Source organism: Amblyomma mixtum, chromosome 3 (assembly GCF_055824585.1).
Source record: "Amblyomma mixtum isolate Tamu chromosome 3, ASM5582458v1, whole genome shotgun sequence".
NCBI classification, from domain to species: Eukaryota; Metazoa; Arthropoda; class Arachnida; order Ixodida; family Ixodidae; genus Amblyomma; species Amblyomma mixtum.
The window spans coordinates 44179620-44188927 of NC_143014.1; positions in this window are offsets into that span (position 1 = coordinate 44179620).

The window sequence follows — 9308 nt, forward strand, 5'->3', positions numbered from 1 at the left end:
TTGCTACGCAGCAATAAATCTGTTACCACTGAATGCCGCAAATACAAAAAACAAAGAAAGAATACGACGCACGCGGACAGCTTCGGCGGATTTGTGCGGCACGGGAACTAGCAGCGCTTCAGTCGAGCTTTTCTATGCTCGTCTGCTGTCGTGAAAGTTTTGCTCGCTGCAGTTACTATAGGCTAGTCAGATTTTAAGGCGGAAAGCCTTTATAGGCTCATGGATCAGCAAAGTGTCCGCAAGATTTTTCCGTCCTCAGAAAGTGTCCGCACTACCTGTCAATCACACTTATAGTTAAGACTTAAGTTTTGTTTATAACGAAATCCCGGATATAGCGAAGACTTAGTATGTCGTAACGCGAAATCAGCACCTGTGTGTGACGTCACTGCTCCCCAGCTGCGCGCGCGTTCGTCTCTCCTCGGTTAGTGCTTGGTCCCCGGACTGAACGGACGCTCGATGGCACCGAAGCGAGTTCCTGTGTCTCCTGCTACCAAGCGCACTCAAAGGTGTCAGAAAGGCTTTCGCTTAAACGCACATAAGATGACTTAAGTGCTCCCCTGAATTTTTTTCGAGCTGGTTTTTGTGTGAATGGTGCTCGTAGTGATTGTGAAAACTTCTTTGTGGTAAAATCTGTGCACTTGGCGACTTCAAGCGAGTGTTACACATGCCATCCTGCTTTACACCCAGCTGCACAAATGGCAGCAGAAACGACGCCACCGATCATTATTTTTTCGCACCGCCATGCGATGATAGCCACTTTAACAAGTGGGAGTAGATATTGCTTCGCAAGAACAGCTGTCTTGCACGTCTAACTTGTGTCAGCGTCATTTTGAGCACAGTGATGTGATCAAGGGCTACAAGCATGGTAAACGGGCAATAAATGCGAATTCCTCATGGGAACTCCGCGTAGCACGGTGCCATCCCTGGACTCTTTTTCCTGTATTTCGAAGCGAATCTCAAAATCAAGAAATGTGCAATACAGTCGAAAGTCGCCCAAAAAGTGTGTTTTCACGCATGCAGGCTTATAAGTCCGGAGGTCCTTGCATCGACAGTAAGTACTACATTGTCTTCGAGCCGTTCGTATGCTCATTCTGAATGAGTTGGAGCCACTTTCCTGCTCGGCTGAGACCAGTATTACCGGTACGTCTCCACCAACGCTTCGTGACCTGGCGACTGTGATGCTACCCTCTACGGACTGGCTGGATGAAGATATATATATACGATCAAATAACGTGTATGGAATGTGTGTGGAGTTTTCTACTCAAGAAAGCTAGCCGCAGGCAGTCTATTAATTCTGAAGACCGTTTTCAAGAAGGTGGTATCTGCGTTGTGAATGGCTACAAGCTGCATGGGAGCTATTGAAAACTGCAGCCTCTTTCACCGACATTGAGAGAATTCTGACGGAAGCAGGTGGAGTATCTATGCAGGTGTTAAAAAAATCTTGATGTACAGGCGGCGAAGTCTCAAACTGCTTATCACAGACAACTGCTACATGGTAGAAAAAAGGAGCAAGGCCCTGGCACTGAAGGCAGCGCTCCCAAAAGTTGCAGATCATGGACCTCAAAGCGTTCTGGTTCATCTATCTTTGTAGTGCCTGGTGTTCTTGCCATCAGCAAGTGGCATGATAATGCACAGCGCGATGCTTGTACATTACATCCAATTGGCGTTATGTGTTTTAACCAACGAAAAGAACACAGTGAAAACTAAAGTGGATGGCAGGAGACACGTTGCAAACACGTAAGAAGGCGAAGCGTGTTTCGTCTAGTATCATTTCGTTCATGCCATCCTCAGTGTGTGCACCCTTGTGCCCTCCAAATAGTGTGGTATTTTCACCATGCACCAACTAGACCGTATTGTTGTTTGTTCACGCTGGAAAAAAAAAATTTACCTGCAGGTATGGGCAAGGCGTGCAGATGATGCGCGAGACATGTAGAAAATTGTGACTGGAGCGCCGTTAGTTCCAGTGTTGTCCACAGTAGGCACGCCAGTGTGAAAATGGAACTACAGTGCCCTTATTCTAGACACTGTACTGAAACTGTCTAAGAACGTTGTTAATTGTTGCGTCACTCAGAGAGAATTGAAAGAAAAAAATTGGAGGGGGCACTTAAGCTCCGCATAATCGGTTAATTCCCATATATGCAGACAGTCATTCTCTACTTAGATCCCTGGATGTGGTGCCTACGAGCCCTGGGAGTCCTCACAACCCTCCTAGCTGCCCTGTGATGGCAGCTAGGTGCTCCCAGCAGTGGGCCTTGTGCGGCCAAGGTTACCTATCACTATCTGGTGCACAGGTTGTGATGACGCCACAAAGTCACGTGATCTAGGTGGCCTACCCAGGCATACCTGTTTGCTTTCTGGGGACCGCCTGCCATAGCCATATGCCTGTGATTTTTCACTCACAACGCTGACACCGCATTTTCTGAAGAACGGGGCCTTTAACGCTATGGCGGTCGAATTTCGATAGAGGCGAAGTTTTAGAGGCCCATGTAGTGTACGACGTCAGTGCACATTACAGAACCCCAGGTGGTCGAAATTTGCCCTTCACTACGGTGTCTCTCGTAGCCTGAGTCGCTTTGGGACGTTAAACCCCGTTAACCATAACCGCTGTGGTGTTAAAAATTCCCTCGGCTGCTCGCTTGTTCGGGCTCAGATTTTGCATAAAGGTGGCATTTGCAGTCATTTTTGTTTTATATTACGTATCCCAGCAAACCACAAACCTCCCAGAGATCTACGGATTAAGTCTACATGTCTGCGTGCCAAGGTAAAATCTCTGAGACGTCTTATTTACCAACCCTTTTTTCGTGGAAAAGCTGGAGATGTACCCATAACATTATATCTACCTTAACCTAGGCTCCTCCTAAATATTACTTGCGACGTCCTGGAAATGTGTGATATATTTAAGAATTCCACATTTTTCAATCATTTGATATTTTATGTTGCCTTGCTGCATTTAAAGTTGGAAATTGCTGTTGACTACAAATTGGAATACCAGCACTGCCTGTATTTTTGTGTGTGTGTTCGTGCTTGCTTCACAGAAACATTATCCTACCTAAAAAGAAAAAAATATTGGAAGTAGTAAAGACAAATCTGAATACACACCCATCAGGTTTCTGACTCAAATGGACGCAGTTGGTTTAAAATGCCATTCACTGTGGTCAGGATTCGCATTGTTATTTCGTTACTGTTCTTACTTTCAATCCATACCTTGCACTGCAGCCAAAGCAAGCTCCACACTGAAAAACTTTTTTTTTAATCGGCAGCCAGGACTATAATGAGCATTTTCTTCTGATTAAGCATGTTTTATTCAACTTATCCTATTAAAGTACAACAATTGGTTCAATTCAAATTTTGGAACTTAATTTTTCTCAAAAATATGTTAAAACTGTTAGTCGCGCAAGCAATGATAACTACTGGAATGTTGAACTGAGGAAAGCTTTGGCATTTGTGTAGCTGAATGTGTGACCTCATCTTTCTTGAGAGTAAATTTCTTGAGCCCCGCTTTTTATCATCACCAGCCTATGACCACTTCTTGCGAAAAATTTTCCCAATTAACCCTGTCCTGTGCCAGCGGCAGCCACCTTATCCCAGCAAACTACCGAACCACATCTGCCCGCCTGACCTGATCCTCTCTGCTGTGCTTGCTTTCTCTGTGAATCCAGGACATTAAATCGGTTATCTCGCCTTCACATTACATGCGCTGCCCATGCCTGTTTTGTTATTTTTTAACTCCAGTTAATAACATCGCAGTTGAAATAACAAAGCCAGCATGGGTCAAAGAAAAAACGCAACTGTGTTTTTTGGTAAATCATGCGTAACTGCATAAAGCATGGATTGCAAGCACCCATGCTTTATGTGCTGCATTAAAAAAATATAAGGTCTTCATCCCACTGTCCCTTGGGCATTTCTTCCCGTGAGAGTCCGCTGGCATTGTGAACGTAATGCTCTTTTAGTATAATGCTTTTTGCATTATGTTAGCATTATCATAGCATGCTGTAGCAGAAGACTCTAGGCAAGAGATGACCCAAGGAACAGTACGATGAGGAAGTCAATAATTTTTGTTATGCCGAATTTTTCAGTTATTACAACTGCAGTATTTAAGACAAATTATTGGTCTATGTATAGCCATATTCTCTTTATATAGATGTCTAGACTACGTAGACTGGGCGTACTTACACCATGCACAAATATCTGGTAAATGTCGAGCTGAAGGACTGTACTACGTACTATACCAAGGACTGGACACTAATTTTGGTGTTACAGGACGTAGATTTTTAGTAAACGGCACTAAAATGTATATCTGGTGGAGGTGTCGAATGTCCAGTGTAAATATCTCGATGTCCATGTGACATTTTATGGTTTATTGTGATGAGTGGGGTATACTAGCCCAATTCGAAAATCTTCATTGTCTGCTGTGATGGCGGACCAGAAAAGCGAGGTTTCACAGCATTGGTACCGGTAGCACCATGTACAGTCTACCACATTCGTCCCGGCCGAAACATACCAATAAATTTTTTTCAAGTGTCGGCAACAAACATGACAGTGCAGGATAGGTGAATCCTTTAAGCTCATGCATTCGATGAAGCGTCCTCTTAAAAATAAATTCTGTTCGAGCACCTGAATCTCATTAAATTGAGAAATTCAAATCTCGTTATACTGTACGTGCGCCCACTGCAGAGGACCGAACGCTCTTCCATTAGCTGAAGTTGAGGCTGTGGCGAAATGTGAGAAGGAGAAAGCGGTTGCGCGGCTGGTTCGAAAGTGCTTTCTCGATTTCTGTATTAAAATTGGCCACAGAAAACACATCATTTACATGCAACTGCCCCCTTCCCCGCACATTTCATTTCTCCCCATGAGTTTCTTCACAGCCGCCCTGCACGGTAGTGTGCTCGTTCATCCAGGGGGCGCATGATGGCGTGCGAAAGCTTGCTCTTTTGGTTCACTGTTGCTGCAGATGGAGATTTCTGATTAATCTTGGCCGAATTTTGGCCTCTCCATGGTGAAGTGCAGAGGAAGAACAAAGGCCAAAGCTCAAGCCATAGAAACACAATGGAAGAACAGAAACACACTATACACAGACACGGCAGGGCCGGTCGGAGGCATCATAATGACAGCAGTCGTAGACTCTCATGGCAACCTCAGAAATAGCACGTTAATCAGGTGCAGAGACCCAACTCAAGCGAAGGAGGCAGCTGTTGCACTCACAATAACCATACAGAAAAACACAAATATAACAGATTCACAAGATGCATGCAGGAACTGCATCAGGGGCAGGATAGGGCAGGCAGCCATTAGGATCCTGAAGGACATCAAGGAAGCCGAAAAGCAAGCAAAGCTCGTATGGACACCAGTGCATCAGTCCGTAGAAGGGATTGAAGGCATATGCGCCTCAGCCCGAGCATTCTTACTCTGGGCACCCCAACACACGGACGAGCACAACTACACAAGCCTACTGATCACACGCTCGGAAACCCTACAGCACTATGGGCTAGGCAGAAGGGAATATGCGCCACCGGATGAACTAGACAATGAACAAGAAATAACACTGAGAACACAAAAAAGCATGTACTCAAGCCCAAAAAAGACCACGCAATCTACCCAAAAGACTTTAAGCCACAAAGCGCGCACTGTGGCAAAGAAGCAAACCAATACCACATGGTATGGAGCTGTCAGGACAACATCGAAATAGAAAGGATACAAGACTGAGCGATTGTAGGAAATGCTGTTCAGCTCAGAACCAAAAGTTCAGCAGGAGCTGACTGAAAGGGCAAGGGTAGCTGCAGGATCCAAGGGACTCCCGGAATAGGGAGACCGACCAGCAATTTTAGGTCCAAATGATATGTTTTCGTCATCATCTATGCACCTAACAGATCGCCGGCAAAATGCTGCCAATTTTTTTTTATAGTGACAAAAGCACCCCCACTTTCTGCCCTACAGCTGCCTGAAACAGTACTGCATGTAAGAGCAAGGTGAAAAGAATGGGCTTGAGCTTCCAAAAATCTCCGTACACATCACCAGCGACACAAACAGTTCCATAGAACTTTGCATGCCTGGCTGGCTTTTGCACTGAAGCATGCACCGCACAAAGTTGCTGCATGCAGACCCATGGAAACAAGACATTTCTGCCTCGTACAGCAATATACCTTATATTTAAAAATGTCTTCAAACTGCACCATTCCACATTTTGTGTTACTGCACCTCTCTTTTCGCTACCTTTTTAATGATCACTATATTAAAACCACAGCATCATCATCAGCCTGAATGCGCCCACAACAGGGTAAAGGCCTCTCCCATGTCTCTCCAATTAACCCTGTCATTTACCAGCTGCGGCCACCGTATCCCCCAAACTTCTTAATCTCATCCGCCCACCTAACTTTTTGCCGCCCCCTGCTATGCTTTCCTTCTCTTGGAATCCACGTTACCCTTAAGGAACAGCAGTTATCTTGCCTTCGCATTACATGCCCCGCCCAAGCCCATTTCTTCCTCTTGATTTTGACTAGGATGTCATTAACTCACATTTGTTCCCTCACCCACTCTGCCTGCTTCCGGTCTCAATGTTACACCTATCATTTTTCTTTCCATACTCGCTGCACTGTCCTTACCTTAAGCTGAACCCTTTTCGTTAACCTCCACGTTTTTGCCCCATAGGTGAGTACCGATAAGATACAGCTGTTGTATACTTTTCTCTTAAGGGATATTGGTAAACTGCCATTCATTATCTGCCATATGCGCTCCATCCCATTCTTGTTCTTCTAGTTATTATCCTCTCATGATCCGGATCAACGGTCACTACCTGCACCAAGTAGACATATTCCCTTCCCCACTTCCAGCACCTCGATACCGACTGTGAACTCCTGTTCCCTTGCGATACTGTTGTACATTGCTTTGGTTTTCTGCATGTCATTTTTTAGACTCACTGAGGTTGCAAGGCATCGTGTATACAGTGTGGCTAATTTTTTCTAGTGCAATCTCTCCTTCGTGCTTAACAGATCTGCTGGTACCTGGTCCTCATCAGCTGGTTTCCCCTTTTGCATTGCTCCTAAGGCTTTCTTTACTTCTTTCATTACGGGTGGGATTCCCCATTGCTGTGTGCTACTGGCTCCCTCATTAACGTCCCAACTGCATTCGCTGCTGTATAGATTTGTGTAGAACTCTTCGGCTACTTTAACTATCTTATCCATATTGCTAATGACATTGCCCTCTTTGTCTCCATACATCTGGTGTTTACCCATGCCTAGTTTCCTCTTCACCGCTTTTAGGCTACCTCAGTTCTTGTAGAGCGTGCTCGATTCTGTCCATATTAAACTTCCTTATGTCAGCTACCTTGCGCTTATTTATTAACTTTGAAAGCTCTGCCAGTTGTATTCTGTCAGTAGGGTTGGACACTTTCATGCTTTGGAGTTTCTTAGTCAGAGCTCTCGTCTCCTGATATAGCTTGCCGGTAGCCTGTCGTACCATCCTACCGCCTACTTCTACTGTGCGCTCCGTAATGATAGCCGTGAGATTATCTATTGTTTGAACATCATCATCTTCCTCAGTTAAAGCCAATGTCTTAAATTACTCTTCTTTCCTTCTTACCGCCAACTAATGGACTTCCGCTTCTTCCGTTCTCTTAAAGTCAAAGCTAACTCGAGACCTTACCATTCTGTGGTTGCCACACTGCACCATTCTGAGGACTTGCACTATACCAGGGTGAGCATATAGTATGAAGTCAATTTCATTTTTAGTCTCACCATTTGGGCTCTTCCACGTCCACTTCCCTTTCCTTGTTTCCAGAAGGAGATTTTGACTAGGATGTCATTAAGCTGCGTTTGCTCCCTCACCCACTCTGCCCACTTCTACTCTCTTAAAGGGGCCCAGAAACACAACCTTAGTTGACTGTTTTGCCTGCTGATCGCATACAGTGAGTTACAATGGTGCTATTAGCATCGGTAATATCGCGTATATTCCGTTTTTTAATATTTTAATGTCCTCCCAAAAACAAATTCATGGCTCTGATGGTGTCCCCACACAGTGGCGGGTTTTAGCAGCGGATATGACATCACCTGGCGCGAGCTTGATGATTGTACAAACAGTAAATATACTGCAAATTGTGTGAATAAATAGACACATTTTGTCACCTGTCGGTGTTTTATATTAGATCAGCAAAAACAACTTGTTCGTCTTAGATAAAAGCCCTGCAAAGCAAGTAAAATAAAAATAGACCACCAGGGGCTCTGGCATGGAAACGACGCTGCCAGTCTCAGCAAGAACGAGTTACAGAGAGCAGGCAAACATGGAGTGCAAACTTCCGCGACGTGCTCTGGCTGGCTGTTTTGATTGGTTGCGCCAGGTGCCGTCATTGGGAGAGCGAAATAGGAGTGGGAAGCCCCGCCAAAATTGAGTTGAGGGCAGTGTTTTGTTTGCTTGTATTTTGAAATTTCTTTATTGAATAACTCCCGTTCCTGTGCATCGATTCCTGTAATTCTTTTTAGGTCGGCATCTGTGTGACAAAGAATCCACCTGAAGTATAGCCGGTACCCCCCCCCAAGCAGTGTTTCGCAGCCCCTTTAACGTTACACCTATCATTTTCTTTCCATAGCTTGCTGTGTTGTCTTTAAGCTTAACTCTTTTTGCTGGCCTCCAGAGCAGTTATCCGTAAATAAAAGATAATCACTCCACATCTTGGAAAGCTGCACTTGCAACATTGGGACAGTGCCTCAGGATTTTTTAAAGGCACATACATGCTCACTAAAATTATAGCAAACCATTATTAACCGGTCCAAGTTCACTGCATACATTCTGCTATTGAGCACAAGGTAAAGGATTCAAATCTGACCACAGCATCCACATCTTCATGAAGCTGACATGCAAAAGCACTTGTGCACAGAGATTTTGGTATGCATTAAAGAAACGCACACAACTGAACAATCCAGAGCCTTCCGCTAGCCTGTGCATTACAGCCGCTCAGATTCAGCACGCAAAAATCCATCAATTAAGAAGTCCACAGTAGGAACTGTGCGCTTTCCCAATAATTTACAATTACCGCTGCCCTCCAGCTGTGGTTTCCCTGCACTAGTAGAATTTTTTCTAATTTCGTTCACTCTACTCAATTTTCTGCTTTCCTACATTTTTCTCCTCAGTACCCAAATACCTGTGTTTCACATCACATTGCACATCTGCATAAAGTGCATTTTCTGCATCTTAACACAACACTCTACTTGCTTTACTCACCTCAGGTTGGCTCAAGTCCTTCAAAACAACCTTAAGATGTCCAAAAGCATAGCAGGTCTGATATTTTTCAGTGCAACTTTGTTACATGCATATTTCAT